This window comes from Phascolarctos cinereus, unplaced genomic scaffold (genome assembly GCF_003287225.1).
Source record: "Phascolarctos cinereus isolate Bilbo 61053 unplaced genomic scaffold, phaCin_HiC Scaffold_3;HRSCAF=262, whole genome shotgun sequence".
Classification (NCBI taxonomy): Eukaryota; Metazoa; Chordata; class Mammalia; order Diprotodontia; family Phascolarctidae; genus Phascolarctos; species Phascolarctos cinereus.
In genome coordinates this window covers 41,678,216-41,696,774 of record NW_027555736.1, presented here as the reverse complement: position 1 = coordinate 41,696,774, position 18,559 = coordinate 41,678,216, and the positions used below count along the sequence as shown (strand labels likewise).

General features: G+C 38.9%; 1 long non-coding RNA gene across 1 annotated transcript in view; it reads right to left on the bottom strand.

Annotated features, from left to right (window-relative positions):
- Positions 1 to 12,973, bottom strand: part of LOC144456252 (uncharacterized) — a 14,333-nt gene extending 1,360 nt beyond the window's left edge. Inside the window, exons 1-2 of the long non-coding RNA XR_013485174.1 lie at positions 8,391 to 12,973; positions 6,566 to 6,687 (exon numbers count right to left, since the gene is read on the bottom strand). This is a non-coding gene — a long non-coding RNA (uncharacterized LOC144456252). The remainder of the gene's footprint in view (positions 1 to 6,565; positions 6,688 to 8,390) is intronic.
- Between the last annotated feature and the right edge of the window lie 5,586 nt (positions 12,974 to 18,559).

The window sequence follows — 18,559 nt, the reverse complement described above, 5'->3', positions numbered from 1 at the left end:
CCATGTGCAAGATGCCAGCCTTCTATTATGACCAAATGAGCAATTTTAGAGGCTACTGTAGTTTTATTAGCAACAGTTTACAAACCATTTCTGAATGGGCTACATATGTGTTAGTGAATCTTGTACAAGATCAAGAGATTCTGCCCACGGGAACAGAGATGATTGACATATTCTGCTTGACCTCAGAAAGTATAACTAAAAGCAAAGGTTATGAGTGGTATAAGGAGGCAGATTTTAATACAATGAGAATAAAAAAGTCTTATTCCTGAGAACAGTTCAACAATGGAATGGATTGCTCAGGTGGGGGAAGAAACAGAGGGAGGAGGGATAGTGAGCTAGCTCCCCATCATTGCTGGCATTCAGGTGACAGCTGATTGACAGCTCGTCCAGAATAATGGAGAAGGGCATTCTGGTTCAAAACCAGGTTGGACTAGATAGCTATGGCTCTTTCTTCCAACTCTTGCATCCTATTATTTTGGGAGGTAGGTTTGACATCAATGGAAGAAGAGGCTTGTCTTTTGGAAAACAGATTGGTAGCAGTCTTGCCCTTAGCTGAAGCAACACTTCCAACCCTAGCAGCTCTCACAGAACTGGAATGGGATGCTTAGTACTTCCAAGGGACTGTAGGAGTTTCCTGAAATAGATTTCAAATACTGCATCATTCAAAAGGTGGCACCCCCCCCAAAAAAAGGGGAAATGCTTTGAAAATATTATCTTTCTATTTCAGCTGGGTGTTGGTAGCACAGTGTGAACATTTGAGCAGTTCATCACTGGAGTTGAAAGACCTCAGGTTATCTTTAGAAGAAAGGGTGATGTGGGTATCCTGTCTCAAAATTGGGATGATATGTAGGTTTTGAGCCTCCCTACCTGCATTAGAGAAAGAAGGGACCTGACTCCCTTCAAGTTTGATCCATTTTCCAGATGAAGAAAGTGAGTCCCAAAAGGGGAAATATCTTATTCAAGGTCATCAATCTTTAGTTCCCTCCCACCACCCTTTCTTTCCTATGACCCCTCTTCTCATGAAGGATAATGCCTTTGTTCTGGGTTTGGCAGCTAAAAAGCTTGCTCATAGGAGCTTTAGTGAATAGAGAAATGGTAAACTGGGCCTCCCAGGTTTCTAGCTGCAGCTCTGAGACTAATCCAGACTGATCTGTATCAAATCCAATAAGCACGTATTAAATAACTATAGCGTGCATGCTACTGTGCTAGGGACTAAGGAAACACAGACAAAAGGTGCCTGCCCTTGAGGCTTTTACATTCTACTAGGGTCCTACCATAATACAGGGTTGGCCTGCCCCCTGGTGCCAGATTCTCTACCAGCCATTTCTTTTCCCACAAGCTAGTTGAAACCAGAAGCTACTTATTCTTTATTAAAAAGAAGAATGGGCTTCACCATCCCTTTCTTAGCTTAGGATGCAGAGGTTTAAGCTTTGTGTCTTTACATATTGGCATAACACAAAGTGAAAAGCCCTTAGCTGCTTTTCCTTCATAAGGGAGGAAATTTATAGGATAATAGGTATACAGCTAAAAGGGGCCTTAGAATTTAAAACCCTATCATCCAGATGATGAAACTGAGGCTCAAAGAGGTAAAAAGACCTGCCCAAAGTCAGGAAGGCAGCAAATGACAAAACCACGATTTAAACTCATCTAGTGACTCCAGCTTTGGGACTTTTAAGTTTTCCATTTTTCCCATTGCACTAAATCGATTAGTTCTTAGAGTCTTAGCTGTGTGGGACTCTTTTTTCCCCCCCTAGAAGTATTCTTCCCTCTAGAAGCCAAGGCCCTTTGGAATGCAGAATAGACAGCCAATTAATTAGAGCTCATTTAAAAGTAATCTGTTTTTTAATCTACTCTGTCTTGTGTTGAATTGTAGTCCACTCTCCCCGACAACCATCTGACTTAAGGTAAGAAAGCATTTGTCTTTCCCAATAAATAGCTTATGGAGTACTATGATCTCAAATACCATCTTTTATGTGGGAGTGGGCACTGTCAAAGAAACAACCACAAGAGTTGTTGGCTCTCAGGACCCTTGTATTTTTCCGCCCCAATTCTCCAAGGCCCTTTGATTTCCCATGCAAATGAAAGAGAGGGGTAAAGGTAAGAATAAAAATTCATTTCAAATTCCTGCCTTTATGCATCTTAACAAGCCTCTTTCTGGGCTCATGGCAAATGCCTGCGATCCCTGCTACTGAGAAGCTAAAGCTAGTGAGTGGGTCATAAACACTTATTAAACTTCAATTACGTGCTAGATGCTAGGAATATGATGAAAAAAATAAAAATGATCTCTGCCCTCCAGGAGTTTACATTCTATCACGGAGATGGAAACCATGAGAACGGAATACGAGCAGGATACCATCCTGAATGGAGAGATTCTTGGGAACTGACAGGTTGAGAGTAAAAAAAAAATAAGTGGGAACAAGCTATGGCGGGCTTTGGACATGGGGGAAGAAAAGAATGCAAACTTCTATTGGAGTCAGCTTTAGGAGAGAAATTGAAAACAAAATATCAGTAATGAGGGTTGAGGAAGACCTAGGAGTTTGGGAGGAGATGAAAAAGGTCAGAGTAGAAACTGAGAGGGAAAAGGAAAGGAAGCAGGGGATGTGTACATGCGGTTAGATTTGAGTTTACATGAGAATGAATGAGAGCCTCAATATCATCCATTGCTATCTACCCCGCATTGCTGCCAGGATATGAAAATATATCGATCCCTTATTCTGAAAATTGCTTTTCTTGCTGCTTTGTATTCATAGGTCACTGCTTGATGGATCTGGGAATTTCTTTTTAATTTAATGTAGTACAGCTTAACTGCCATACTATAAAATTAAATACAGAGTCAGTACTTTCACTTAGGCCACACGTGAGACTCTAATTTCCCTTGTCATTCTCCTCAGAGCTGCTATGACAAAGCAATCCAGGGTCCAGCAGAGAAACTGGCCATCTTTCTAATCCATTCCATATCCACTCCAAGCAAGTTTTGTTTTTGTTTTCAAATGAACTATAGGAATAAAAAGCATTCTATCTATTCTCTCCTAGGCCCATGTTTAGTAGAGCAGTAGAAAAGACAGACATCCAGGGCCATTATAGACTTGAATCTGGAGAGAGAAATTGGTTGAGAACACAAAGGAAACAGAACTCTGAACCTCCGTTTCTAGTAGCAGGCATGATATTTCTGCCCCATACAACATACCAAGGGACAAATGCCATTTAACCTGAATAGATCATAGAATCATAGATCTAGAAAAGGAAAGGGCCAGAGGCCACTGTGTCCAACTTCCTCATCTCACAGATGAGACCAAGGGGCATTAAATGACTTGCCCATGGTCACATAGGTAGCAAATATCAAAAGTGTTGGCCATGATTGAGAAGGAACTAAAAAGAAGGTCTTCTTTCCTTCCTAAAGCTCATCTTGGTCTGAAATTTACAAAGGGCAAAAGGACCTTTCCAGAAACATTTGCTTGGGGCCACAAGACTTAGAATTATGAAATGTTAGATCGAAAGGGCCCTTAGAAACCATCTGGTTTAATGCTTTTGTTTTTTGGAGAGAGAAGTGAGACCCAGGCTCATAAAATAAAAGCAAATAGAAAGATGCTTTACCCAAGTAAATCTTTAAGACAACAGCTTATACCCACACGTATTTTGTTCATATTTTAATAGGATAAAATATTTTTGTCTATTCTCAATGAGGCAGTGTGATTCTCAAGCAAAATTGCCTTCAGATTTCTGCATTTTAATTCACCAATTCATTAGATTCCCTGCAGGCTTGACCCCCTTTTTTATTAGCTTGGTTCATTAAATAATTTAAGTTGTAGAAGAGAGACAAAAATTAAAACAAAAGATAGAGACGAAATGACCAGAAAAACAAAAAATTAACATAAAACTAAGTGTGAATGGCTTGAATTTCCATAATGTGTTACAAAATGAAATGTTAAAATACAGCTATATATTTCATATAGTAAACCCATTTTCATGCCAAAATATATGAATCTTTACAGTGACTTCTTAATTTCAATTTATCATATAATTTCAAAGTAAATAAAAGGCAATTATATCAAATGAAGTTGAATTAAAGTCTTTGTATATATACATATACATATATATGTATATATACATATATACGTATATATGTATATATGTATATATACATATATATACATATATATATATATATATACATACATATATGGGTTTTATATGATGGTGAATGGAACAGCTCTTCAATGGAACTTTTAATATCCTGAGTGTGGATACTACCTTGATGAAAATCTCAATTCAACCATGTCTCACCAGAGGTATATTAACATTTAAAAAGATAAGGTTTGTGTCTGTAATTATCTTGGAATAATTATACTGTATAATTTTCATAAGTTCTGTAAATAAAATAAAAAAATTCTGTACAATTTTCATAAATGTCATATAACTCTTCCTCCTATTCAATCCTGTATCCAGGTCTTAGCATGGTGACAACAGGAGTAGAGGAATCAATGGAAGACAAAGTGCCTTTGGACTATTCTGTCTTCTGTCAGGGAGACATTTCATAAATCATCTGCATCATGGAATCTCAGAACCTTAGAACTGGAGAAAACCTTAGAGATCATCTAATACCTGAAATCTCTCTATAACATCACCAAAGGTGATTATCTAGTGTCCACATAATGAGCATTTAATAAATATTTATTGACTGACTATTGACTCCACATGAATGTCTCTAGTGATATGGAACTCTGTAGCTTGGGGACAAGTTAAGAATTGGGGAAGAGGTTTCTTCAGATGTCAACAGATGTGAGTTTCAAGGTGATGGGATTTCTAGATTTAGTATGGTCCTCAGAAAAAGAGGAATGGAAACACAGGAACCAACACGTGTTCCTCCTTTCTACCCTCATACTATGCTACTGAGGCAGGAAAATATGGGTATTTGGGGCACTATCTATTGGCTATTCCTAGGACATATAAGGGGATTGAGACACTTTTTGACAAACCCAGACTCTGGACGTCCCCATGTTCTATTAGTACTTAACTATGGAGACTTGAAGTCAATATGATATTTATCTGATATCATTTATCAGATTAATTTATAAAATAGATAAATAAACCAGATAATTTGTTAATTATCTGATTTATTTATCTGATATTATTTACTTCTTTTTACTTTGCAGTTACCTGGTATTATTTACTTCTTTTTACTTTGCAGTTCCGTGATAAATTAAAGTTAAGAAGTTGGTCTAAAAGTTATCTACATCCTTTTGACATGCATTGAGTTTCCTGTATATATGGATGGATTTTAAATTTTTATTTTGTAACTCTTTTAATAGGAAATTCAGGTGCATTGCCCTTCTTAGGTACTCCCTTCACTATCAGGACATGGCCTAAAAAGGCTGTAGATGGACAGACATCACAGCCTTTGAAAAGAGACTAATCGTATTCTCATCTGGGTTCTGATCTTAGATTTTATTTAGCATTTTTGTAGTCCATATAAACTCAGAGGATCCTAATCCTGATTCCCATTGTCACAGACATGTCTTGAGTCCTAGAGCAAGGCTGTCTCTGTCTCTGTATCTCTCTGTGTCTTTGTCTCTGCCTGTCTCTCTCTGATTGTCTCTGTCTGTCTGTACCTCTGTGTGTGTGTGTGTGTGTGTGTGTGTGTGTGTGTGTGTGTGTGTGTGTGTGTCTTCTAGGATATACCCGAGAAGTTGGGGGTGATTCTCTAATGCTGTCAGCTTGAGCTCCCACCAGCTTTCCTCCACCCTAAAGATTTTCAGTCAAAAAATATTTTAGTCATCAGCCTTAAGTAGCTTTTAGGAAAATATATTTATGAAGATGGTATAGTAAGAATAAGTGGAACAAAACATCCCCCCAAAGTCCATGACAACCCTTTCTCACAAATAAATACAGGATCCAGGGAAAGTGGCTCAAGTTTATGTGGCAAAGAGGCAACTCACAACTCCTTTTTGTGAAGTCTTTGTTTTTCCTTTAGTGAGTCACTCAAGAATTTCCATTTTGCGCCTAATATTTTTCTGTTTGTTTGCTTTCTCTTTTTTTTCCTTGGTTCTTTATGGAGTCTTGAATCTATGTCCAGTCTTTCCTTGATTTTCAATGCAAACACTGCCATCAAACTATGGAAGAATATCACTAGGACACTGACAGAAGAACAAAGAGTCCAACAGCATCTAGACTCCTTGAAGTTCAAAGGATCTTCATCCACCTAAAATGTGGAGGTCGGCATTGGGAAGGAGACCTAGACCAAGGCCAAAGCTAAGGTCTTTCCTTCCCACACCCCACTCCCCAACCCCGGCATTTCCTTCTCAAGAGTTTTCCCAAAATCATCATTTTTCCTGGCTTGCTACTCATTGGAACTCCTTGATTCCAGCTAACTAGATGTTTTTATATGGAACTCAATGAATGTATTGAGATCTCTCAGCCAATAGGAACAGATTTCCCATATGGCATTATTTCATTTTACCAATGTCTTTCAAAAGCAGTTTCAAGCTGGGACTAACAACAGTTGATTGAATATCTTATTACCTTAAGTGAGGTGGAATAACTTTATTGATTTACTGAATTGACCTACCTATATCCTTTTGTGAGATTTAGCAATCACTGAACTTCAGTTTCTCCATCTGAGGTGCTTGGACTAGATGACCTCTAAACTCCTTTCCAGATCTAAATACATTAACTTGTAGCCTGCAATACCTATTCAAGGAAAATGTATATGTAGGGATAATGCATATTTAACAAGTTTAACTTTGAGATGCAACAAACAATTTGACAAATTTAAAAGAAATATTAATAGTAATACAAAGAGAAATAGATAAAATGTAATGAGGAGAAGGAGGGGAAGGAGATTTCAATACTCCATTACCAACAAATAATTATTTAGATTTAATTATTAAAAGAATGATACAGAAATTATTCATATGAATTTTAAGTAAACCAGAAATAATAGCTATATGCAGAGACCTAAATAGGAAGAATCAGGAAATAAATAATCTTTTTAGTGTGACTGGAACTCTCACTTTCAAAAAATGGTCATCGGTGTCATCTTCTCAATAAAGACATCTCTGAATTTCCTATCCCCATTAATTAACACTTTCTCTGTCCTTACTCTGTGATATATATATACACACACACACACACACACACACACACACACACAAACACACACACACACACACACACATGCTTTCCCACTGTTTTCTCCAAGAGAATGTAAGCTCCTTGAGAGCAGTTAGGATCTCATTTTTGTTTCTTGGAATATAATCTACAGCACAAAGACCATTTGCAAAGACTCTTCTCATTGGTGGAAATTGATTAGTCAATGTTCCATGCCTTCATGTTGTTGATGAGAACTTGGGAGAAAGATCCTGGCCTTCCAGCTTCCAGCTTCAAGAGATGACATGGTATTTCCAGATATCACTAAAAAGGAAATTCTCAGAAATCCCTAGTGTACTAAGCTGGAAATAGGACACAATTAAAATATTGGCTCCTTTACATATTGGCATCCTCTCAGAATCTTTTTTTCCCTTTAGGGACCTGAAAAGAATATTCTCTTGCAAAGCTGGAAGTCTGATGACTAGAATTTCTCTTCTCTCGAGCTCTTACCAATTCTACCCTTCACATAGGTACAGAGCATTGATTAATCAATTTCTACAAATAAGAGTCATGAAAATTGCCTTCTGAGTTATGGTTTACTGTAATGTTAGTGCTTTGACACAATAAATCTTTTTTTTCTTTTTTTTAAACTGAATTGAATATGATAGATTTTCTTAATAGACAGCCTTTGGTAAATTTCTAAAAAGCAAAAATTATGCATGCTATTTATTCTAGACTACAGTCTGCAGTAAAACCAGAAGGAAACTATAGCTTGAGTAAATCATACAAGAAATCAACAGAAATCTGTTAAACAGTAATGAAGTTATATAAGAAATAATAAAATTATGAAGATAAAAATAAATCATACTGCATCTCAAAACCTACAGGATACAATCAAAGCAGTTCTTATAAATGCCCAATGTTACAAATTTGCCTCCACTAAGAGAGAAAAGGCAGGACAAAATTATTTGCACCTAAAGACCTCTGGGTCATATGAGCAACAAGAAAAGGGGATAAACATTTTCTTTGATTCCCACAAAATCTCAGACTTCTCCAAAACAGAATGTATGTGCCAGAGATAAAGCACTGCCTGCTGCCTCCACGGTCTAAGACATCTAGAATACAAAAGAAGGTTTAAAAACAAACCCTAAAAACTGATGTTTACTGACTCTGAGCCCACCCAACGCCTCTTTTCTACCTCTGATGCTACCAGCAGTAAGGTTTCAATAGCAGACTCAAGGACATGACACAGGCTTACAATAAAACCCACCCTTAGACCCTACCACCCTCCCCAACACACATACCTTCTTTCTCATGCTGTGGAGCCTCTAGCTCCAGGCTGTGGAAATTTGCCTTGGCTAGGACAATCGAGGGAGCAGCCATATCTCCTCACAAAAGCCTATCAGGGGCTAAAACCCTGTAACACCACTGCTGCAAAGCTCTAAACTGCCAGTGCCAGGTCAGAGAACTAAAGAAGAGAAAGAGTGGGACACTGTATGTGTGTGGTGGCTATAGATAAAGCATTCCACCATGCATGAGGAAAAGAGGCAGCTGGGGCCAGTTCTGACTACCCAAAAGTCACCATAACCATGTGGTCCAATATTAATGAAATTATCAATGTGATTGTTGTTGTTCAGTTGTTTAGTTGTGTCCAACTCTATGTAACCCCACAGACTTTGTAAATGAGATTTTCTTGGCAAAGATACTAGAGTGGTTTGCCATTTCTTTCTCCAGTATGTCCCATTTTACAGATGAGGAATTGAGGCAAATTGGGGTGAAGTGACTTGCCCAGAGTCACATGGCTAGAAAGTGTCTGAGGCAGAATTTGAACTCAGGTCTTCCTAATTTCAAGCCCAGTACTTTATCCACTGCACCACCTAGCTGCCCTTATCAATATGCTGCATCATCCTTATTTTGAGGATCTGTGATTTTGTTGGTATGCGAAATAATCGCTTCTATTTTTTATATAGTTCTTTTATGTTCACAAAACATTTTTTCACACATTAATCCGTGTGATTCTCACAACTTCCCAGTGAAGTGAGCAATCCTGATATCATTCTATTTTTATATATGAAAAAACAGTCTGTGAGAGGTTAAGTGATTTTCTTATTGTCACATACCTTCTGTGTCAGAGCTGGTCTCTTCAGCACTTGAGGAACAGCATTCTTCCCACTACCAAACTGGGAATTCTTCCCATTGATACAAATCACAACTCCTTTTTGACTTGGTAACCTATCTTTGAGAGTTGTTGGCCCCCCCAAATTCATCACCCCACAGCCAACTTGTTGAACTTCTGGATGTGATATAATGGTCATGTCAACAATAATCCCATGTGATTGTATCAGTAAACGTAGAGAAAGCCTCAGAGAGAACCTAAGAATTATTCATGATAAAAAAAAAATTTAAAAGACAAGGAAGAGAGGGAATTTACTTTAACACAATAAAAATCATACTCTTGAAACCAAGAGCCTGAATTATATCCAAAGGAGAAAGACTTGAAGCACTTTACTACAAGCAGCTACAAAACAAGGGTACTTATTGCCAACATTATTTGACTTACAAGTAATTTCTTCTACTGTCTCATTATGATTGTCATCATGGCAGGATAACTAGAATATTAAAACATATTAATGAATTGACATAGTGCATTGAGTTCCTCAAGGTTGCAGAAGACAAAATAAAATCACAAAGATGATTTGCATTCCCACCCATGTGTTGTTCAGTCATTTTCCAGTTGTGTTTGACTCTTTATGACCCCATTTGGGGTTTTCTTGGCAAAGATATTAAAGTAGTTTACCATTTCCTTTTCCAGCTCATTTTGTAGATGAGGAAACTGAGGTAAAAAGGGTTAAATGACTTGCCCAGGGTCATACATACCTGAGGCCAGATGTTAACAACTTCCCTGGTTTTATATGAAGTGGCCACTTTGTGGCTACTCTACCTCCCAACTTGAACTTACAGGTTGGGTCTTCAGGAGTAGGGCAGGTAACTTTTCTTCAAGGTACTCTATTGGTCTACACTCCTAAAACTCCAGCTCATAAGCTTCCAGCTGTACATTTACCATTAATATTCAATCAAGAAGCATAGCTCAAAGAAAAGACAGTTACTGAAATGGTAAAGAGGTATGCCCTTGGGTCACACATGTGGCCAAGTGGCTCAGTAACATTTTCCCAATAAATCAAGGCATTCTAGGGATGCCTACTGTGTATCTAGCACTGTGCTAAACACAAATGGGCTGCAGGAGTATGACCTCAAATCCTCACCCTCATGGGTATCACAATCTTGTATGAAAGGGCAGACTAACAAAAGGGAACAGGTAAAGAGTGCTCTCCCTCCTAGGACAATACCACTGATTTTTTTAACTCACTTGTTTTCATAATTCTGATGTTGACTTTGGACAATGAAGTGGGAACCCTCTTCATATGGATACAAAATAAATAAATAAATAAATAAATGAAAGATCTGCATCCCTAGGAGAAGCTGTAGAATTCTTGGTCTTTGCTCATGGAAGCCCATATGAATTACGATCTATGTAACACCAAGGACTTCTGTTGGTATTCACCAACCTGCCTATTCTTCTCTATCAGAATCTCAGGGCACTGGTTACCAGCTACCCCTTGGCTCCACCCTTAGATGATTGTCTAGTTCTCTTGCCTGTCATCAGGCTGATGGTATCCTTTTGTGTTCTCACCAATCTGATCTCTTACAACTCATTGTCCCCATCCACTAGCAACTTCTATCCACCAGAGGACATAGTGTCTCATTAAGTCAACCTCCATCCAAAGCCTGTGTAAAATATTTGGTTGAATTAGGTGGAAGATAATAAAATCAGAAGCATTATTTGCATGTTACATAAACCACACATTACATTCTATATCTGGATTCAGCTTCTACCAAAGGAAGGAACCAATTGTAAGCTGAAATCTATCATTTCTCCAAAGTTCAGTCCATCTGAAACCTTACCTAATTCCCACCCCAGTGTACTCCACCCATCTTTTGCATGTATTTTGTATTTATATGTTTATATGGTATTTCCCCCAGCAGAATGTAAGCTTCTTGAGGACAGGGATTGTTTGGGGGGGGGGGTTTGGTTTTTTTTTTGTCTTTGTATTTCCTGTGCCTTGCATCCCTTCTGATTAAGAAATGCTTGTTCCTTGACTGATTTCTCCTAGACTGGGGATGAGAACTAACCAAGAAATTCAGTTCTTACTTGCTCCTATCAGAGACTGAACAAAGGTAAATCTATGGCCTCTGCTAGGGGAAAAGAAAGAAGACTTATCAAGCCCTCTCACCTAATACCAGCTACTGGGATGCTGGAGTTCCCAGTCATTGCTTTAAGGCCTGCAGGATGCTCAATCTTACCCATCAATCCTGCCCTATCCAAATATAAAGCCAGAAGGAACCCTTAGGAGTCATCTGGTATAATCCTCTCATGCTGTAGACTTGCCCAAGGTCATATAGGTAGTGAGTACCAGAGCTCAGATTCGTGCCACAGTCCTCTGACTATGAGGCATTCTTTGCACTGCACCAGGCTGCTTGGCTATAGGTTTTGTTACTAGCATGCCAATCACTAGTATAAATCATACAAAAACAATCCAAAAAAACATATACTCTGTGCCTCATCACACCCCCAGGGATCAACTTTAGCCTGGTTTGGGAAAATGAGGCCACATGCATATGTAGCTAAATCCTAAGCAACTTCTAAATGATCTGTGGATGTTGGGAGCTCTGGAGTTTTGTAGTGAAGGAGATGATGGGATCTGAATGCTCCATTCTAGAATGAATGAACTTCACATGTTTGGATGCTGCAATCACAAATAGATGAGATAAGGCTAAACACAGGGTTGGTAGGACTCCTTTAGAGTTAGGGCCTATACTCACGGCTCTTCATTCATCACGTTAGATACCATCCATCAGGCCCAACAGGAGCAATCCCAATGGGAAGCTTCCCTCCCCTCCTCTTCCTCTTTCCCTGACCTCACAGATAGGGCCACTCACACTATTTATATAAGCAACTCACCAATTATAATCCTTATGATAAGAGAGGTCCACCAGACTTTATCACCTGTCCTGACATTGTAGCCTAAGGTGTATAGGGTTTTTCCAACTGATCTGTGTCTAAACCCTCTTCTGTTTCATCTCTCCCAATTAGAATGTGAGTTCCTTGAGAACAAAGGCTGACAATTTCCTTTTTATTTTCCCAGTGCATATTGCAAGAGCTTAATAAATGCTTTTTTTAAATTCATTTACTCTAGCTTTCTCTCTGCATGCCATTGAATCATAGCTGTAGCGCTAAGGTCTTCAGAAGCTATCAAGCCCAATCTCCTAATTTTATAGACTAGGGACACTGAGGCCCAGAGAAGTTACATGATTTGTCCAAAGTTACGCAGTCAGTAACACCGGAAGTGAGATTTGAATTCGTGTCTTCTGAATCTAAAGCAGAAATCTTCACCCTGTTCCACGTTGCCTCTCCCCTTATGGGTGAAAGGGCTACTCTAATTAGCCTACAATCAGCCAGGGATCTCTTCCTGCTCCCAACTCCAGGGGATAATGCATGAGGTTTAAATGTAATAGCCAGGTTTCTGCAGAAAATGTTTTTTCACTTCATTCCCTTAGAAATTCTGTTTTTACAATCTGCTTCTGTTACAGAGGGTGGGTGGGCACCCAACCAAGCTTATTGGGTCTTTGCATAGAGTTAAAGTGACCCCCTATGAGACCACTGAAATTCTCTGAAGGCAAGAACATGTTTAGATTGGATCCCTTCCAGTCATGGGGTCACCTATGATCATTGAGACAGAGATAGCTAGAGTGAGTGAATAAATGAGAAAGTACTTATCTATGATCCTTTGTATGCTTTGTAGAGACTAGCACAGTGTTCTGAAGATATTTAATTCTTAACTTCAAATGAATGGTTTCTGCAAATTGATTTTTCTCTTTTTTCCCCTAAGGATAATAGTTGTAAAGTGGAAAAAGCATTGGATTGGCAATCAGTTGTCTAAGGTTTTCATCCTGGCTCTGCCAATGAAGTGCTGTGTGACCTTAGACAATAAATTTGCTTTCTGAGGTTCAGTCTCCTAATATGTAAAATTACATTTAAAATATCTAAACTCCCTTTCTCACAGAACTGTGGTGAGACAAGCACTTTGTAACCCTTAAAGCACATTTAAAAATATTTTATTTTTAATAACGAGTACTTATTTCTTCTCCTCAATCGCAGCCCCCACTGGAAAAATAAACAATACCCTTGTAACAAATATGTATAATCAAGCCAAACAAATTCTTTCATTGGTCATGCCCAAAAAATGCATGTCTTGTTCCACATCTTTTATATATCACCCCTCTGTCAGGAATGCTTCCTCATCGATTTTCTGGAATCCTGGTTCATCATTGTGTTGATAGAGTTCTTACGTCTTCAAAAGATGTTTGTTTTTATCATGTTGTTGTTACTGCACATATTGTTTCCCTGATCCTGTTCACTGCACTCTGAATCAGTTCATACAAGTCTTCCCAGATTTCTCTGAAACTATCTTTCATAAAACCATATTCCATTACAGCCATCTATCATAATTTGTTCAGCCATTCCCAAACTAACTGGCATTGCCTTAGCTTCCAGATCATTGCTACCATAAAAAGAGCTGCTGCTACAAATATTTTGGTGCATATGGGTCCTATTCATTTTCCTTAAAAAGCACATTCACTGCCAAGTTTAGCTAAACCCAAATTTCAGGCTTCTTGATATTGTTGTTATGATTCTGTCCTACTCATTTATATTCTTTCTGTTTCCATTGCTAGCTCCTTTTTTGGCCCAGATGTGTTTTATTTATGTGATGAACTCCTTCCATTGATGTAGAAGAGCAACTCCTCTATGGTCTTAGAGATTTTTCTGGAGGTATTGAGAGATAAAGTGACTTAGTGCTCAGCACATAGTAGGACCTGTATACATGTTTATTCTTTCCATTCTGTTCGCATTTTCATAATCTGATTTTTGAAAGCATTTGTCCTTCTAGAAGTGATTTGTCCTTGTAGGATTTTATGACATGGGTTCTCTTTTTTTTCTGAACCTTTTGAAATGTATTCTTCAAAAATGTAGGGCACGTTCTAATATTCTCAATTGCCCAACCAGGGTCTTGGGGCAAAGCCCATCACTTTATTCAAGTTCAGTTCACATATGACAAAGATCTTCCTAGGCGGGACAAGAAAAATTTAGTAATGGAGAGAGTACTGAACCTAGGGACAGGACCTAGGGTCAAATCTCATCTCTGCTATTTATTGCTTTGTGACCTTGGGTAAGTCATTTAGTATCTATTGGACTCAGTTTCCTCCAATATAAAAGGGGGTGGGATGAACCAAATGATTTTAAGGCTATTTTTTTCTACTATAAACCTATAATCTTCTAGACTCAGAGGTAACAACCACATGGCCCATAACATTATCAAGTGCTGCCCAAACTAAATAAAAGCATAATTGGAAAATATCTAACAAAATAAAATTACAATAAAACATTGATAATTTTAATATGTGGTTTTCTAAGTCAACATGTACCCACAGGGATGTACTTCCATAGCATGCAAAGAGTCATAGATAAACACTTTCTCATTTATTCATTCACTCTAGCTATCTCTGTCTCAATGATCATGGACCCTATGGCTAGAAAGGATCCAATCTAAACATGGTCCTTACCTTCAGGGAATTTCAGTGGTCTCATAGGGGACCACTTTAATTCTATTCAAAGACCCAATAAGCTTATGTATGGTTAGTGACCCTTGATTCTATTTTTGACACCACTGCTCCAAAGTCTGTGAGATGTAGAATAATTGGAGGAAAGTCTATGTTTTGCTTTTATTTTTTCTTTTGTTCAGTTGTTTAGGTTATGAACTTCTAAACCGCAGGAATTATTAAACATCCATTTGGTGCTCAGCACAATGTCATCCCCAACTGTTTAACCAAAGATTATTGCTGCCTCTGAAGAAGATTCCTACATGAGAACTCAATCCGTGTAACTGGGGATTAAATATCTTCCCCTATCTGCCCACTGTGGTGCTTTGCCTTGGGTTGGGCCCTTCATCCAAGAAGGGAAAAAAGAAGAGAGGGGGATATGACATACTTCTGGCCAATCACAAACTGAAGATGGAGAAAATAAAGGGTCAGAGCTAACAAGATGGTGACTGAGCCTAGAGAATTTCTCTCTCTATCCCTTCCACTTTTACCTACAACCCCCTACCCTACTCCACCAGAGAGGAGCTAAGCATGGTCAGACATTGGCAGATGTCCCAAACATCAATAGAGCACTGGCTTTAAGTCAAATTAACAAGCATTTCTTGAGCACCTACTACGTGCTGGTACTGCGCTAAACGCTTGGGATATGATAGGGGGAAAAACCAGTCCCTGATCTCAAGGAGCTCACAGGAGAGACAACATGAAAATAACAATATATAAACAAGATACGTACACATTGGAGTTAATCACAGAGGGAAGGTACTAACATTAAGCAGGACTGGATAAAGCTTCTTGTAGAAAGTGCGTTTTTATCTGGGACTCAAAGGAAGCCAGGAGACAGGTGAGGAAGAAAAGAATTCTAGGCATAGGGAACAGTTAGTGAAAATGCCCTAAGTCAGGTGATACAGTATCTTGTATGAGGAACAGGAAAGAGACCGGTGTCACCAGATCACAGAGTATGTGGAAGGGAGTAAGGATAAGAAGATTGAAAAGATAAGAAGGGGCAGGATCATGAAAGGTTTTGGAAGTCAAACAGAAGATTTTATATTTGGTCTGGTGTAAGCAGGGAGCTACTGCAACTTATTGAATAAGGGTGATGACATAGTCAGAACTGTGCTTTAAGAAGACCACTTTGACAGATAAATGGAGGATGTCCTGGAGTGGGGATGACTTGAGCAGAGTTGCCGTAGTCCAGAAATGAGGCATAATGAGCCTGTCCCAGCATGGCGGCAGTGTCAGAGGACAGGAGGAGACAGGAATGAGAGGTATTATAAAGTAGAACAGAGCCCATCAGAGTCATAGAAAAACTAAACCTGGGACCCAGAGTTCCTGAGTCTTTCACCCAATAACACATTCCACTAGATGCTACGAGTGCACTTACCTGCTGCCTTGGGATGGACAGAGTTTAGGAGAAGCTGTAAGCACAGCCATGTTGTAAGTCCTCTATGCTTTATTGATTGCTTTCACTGTTTCTAAAGCAGACAGTAGTGAGCATGATAGCCAAGCATTTGTTTTTCCGTGAAAGGTGACCATTATGTCCAGGTCACAAAAATTAGGAAAAGGGAATACAGTTGATTCAGGGGAAGCAGGTTTTGTTGTTATTTTTTCAGGGACTGCAGAGGAAACCCAAGACTTATTCTTCTGATTGGATAAATTCACACTAACCACATCCTTCAGGCTAACCAAACTAGCACCTAAAAGAGAGCAAAGCAACAGATGGTCGTCCACTCTATGATAAGAGCAGAGAGCTTGGTCCTTCCCCCACCCCTCCCCCTCTTCTCCTTAGGAGAATGAAGTACATCACCAATAGAATGAATGTGTGACTTTACAGGACCTGATCCTCTCTTGAATAGGATTTAGGTTAGTGTCTCGCAACGCCACCTAGTGGTTAAATGTAAACATGCCCTTCAGCCCTGGAACAAAAGACGATAACCTTTCATTTGGTCAGAGAAGAGTCTAGAAATCATATTTTCCAACTCTTCATTTGCTGATGAGTAAAATGAGACCCAGAAAGTTAAACTGATATATAATAAGTCCATTGGAGATTGGATTAGAATCAATGTGTCTTGAGGTCCAGGCCAGTGATTTTACTTTTGTTTGTTTGTTTTGGGGGGGGGAGGGGGAGTGAAGGTGGGGGGGTGTTTGTTTTTGTTGTTGTTGTTGTTGTTTCCATAATATCACACTACAACTTGAACTGGAAATCTGATCAGTCTTGTCCAAAGCCCTTGTCTCCTGAGTGGATGGTTAAATGAGTCATTTGTTGCCAAGGCCATTTTGTACTGCCACCCAGAAGCAAAAAGCAGGTCTAGGCTGGGGCTGGCCATCATGGAATGCATTACTCTGTGCCCTGCGGTTAGCACTAGCTGCCAGCTCTCTTCCTAATGCAATTCTGCATATTAGATTGAATCTTTAAAAAACTTGTATGATTCAGGTCCTCAGCCACTTGGGGAATGACTCTCTCCTTCCTTGACCTCGCAGCAATTGAAGTCATCTGGGACTTTCCTGCTTCTCGGGCCCAAGGTCTGATTTTCAGAATTCCAAGCCAAAAGTTCTCATAGAGTTCTTACATTCATACCCCAAGGAATTGAAAGCATGTGAAGGCCTTCTCTAACCAAAGAAAAGGCATTAGTGTGATGGCAAGGCAGCTTTTGAGAAGATGGTAGGGGAGTAAAGAGAAACCTGGCAGTAGTGGCCACAAAGGGAGAATATATTTTGTGCAGACCTAATTATATGGTTATCTCCCTGAGTAGAATGTAAGCTCTTTGAGGGCAGTGATCACGTTTTTGAATTTCTGTATATTCCTGCCTCTTAGAAAAGTACCTGGCCAAAAGTAGGTGCTTAATAAAATGCTTGTAGACTGACTGGTTTCCACACAACTGAAAAGTTGCTCCCTTAAGAAGTCAATTGATTCTTCCCCAAATCTAGGCACAAACAATTAGGAAGGCAGAATAAGAAATTCTTCTCTTTTTTGCCCCCATTTTCCTCAGCTTAAAGTACAAAATAGGACAGATATGAATACCAATCACTGAAGGTAAGACTGACTTATATTATAATGTAAGCTCCTTAAGGACAGCGACTATTTTGTTTTTGTCTTTATAGCTATAGAGCCTACTCTAGTCATTCAATTGACAAACATTTATTAAATGTCATCTAGGTGCCAGTCACTGTACTAAATGATGAGGATGTAAAGCAAGAGTTACCAGCTCCTGTCTTCAAGGAGCTTACATTCCAGCCAGAGGAGACAAATATACACATATATACAAAACAGATTCAAGATAATTGAGAGGATAATCCCCCTAGCAATGTGGGGGATACGGAAAGGCATATAGAGGGGGGCATTTAAGCTAAACTTTTAAGGAAACAAGAAATTCTAAGAAGTGGAAGAAAGATGGGAATGCCTCCTAGGTAATGGGGGACAGACAGGCAAATTGAGTGCCATAAATGAGGAACATGAAGGCCACAGTTTGGGTGGTCACAAGAGTATGTGAATTAAATTATATTAAATTAAATAATTCAGAGTTGTAGCTGCTCTTCTGGTAATTAAATAAAAGAACTCGATCAACTTGGGGAATGAGCCATCAGTCCTAACATCAGATTGTTGACTCCATAATAAACGTGACACATGTTCTTCATTCCTTCTCCATTTCCATTAGAAGAAAGCCAGCCCTATTATATTTTTTATGAGAAAAAATGTAACATCTTGTACTTCTTAGGCACCTAGATAAAGGACATGGAACAGGAAATCCAATTCATGTAT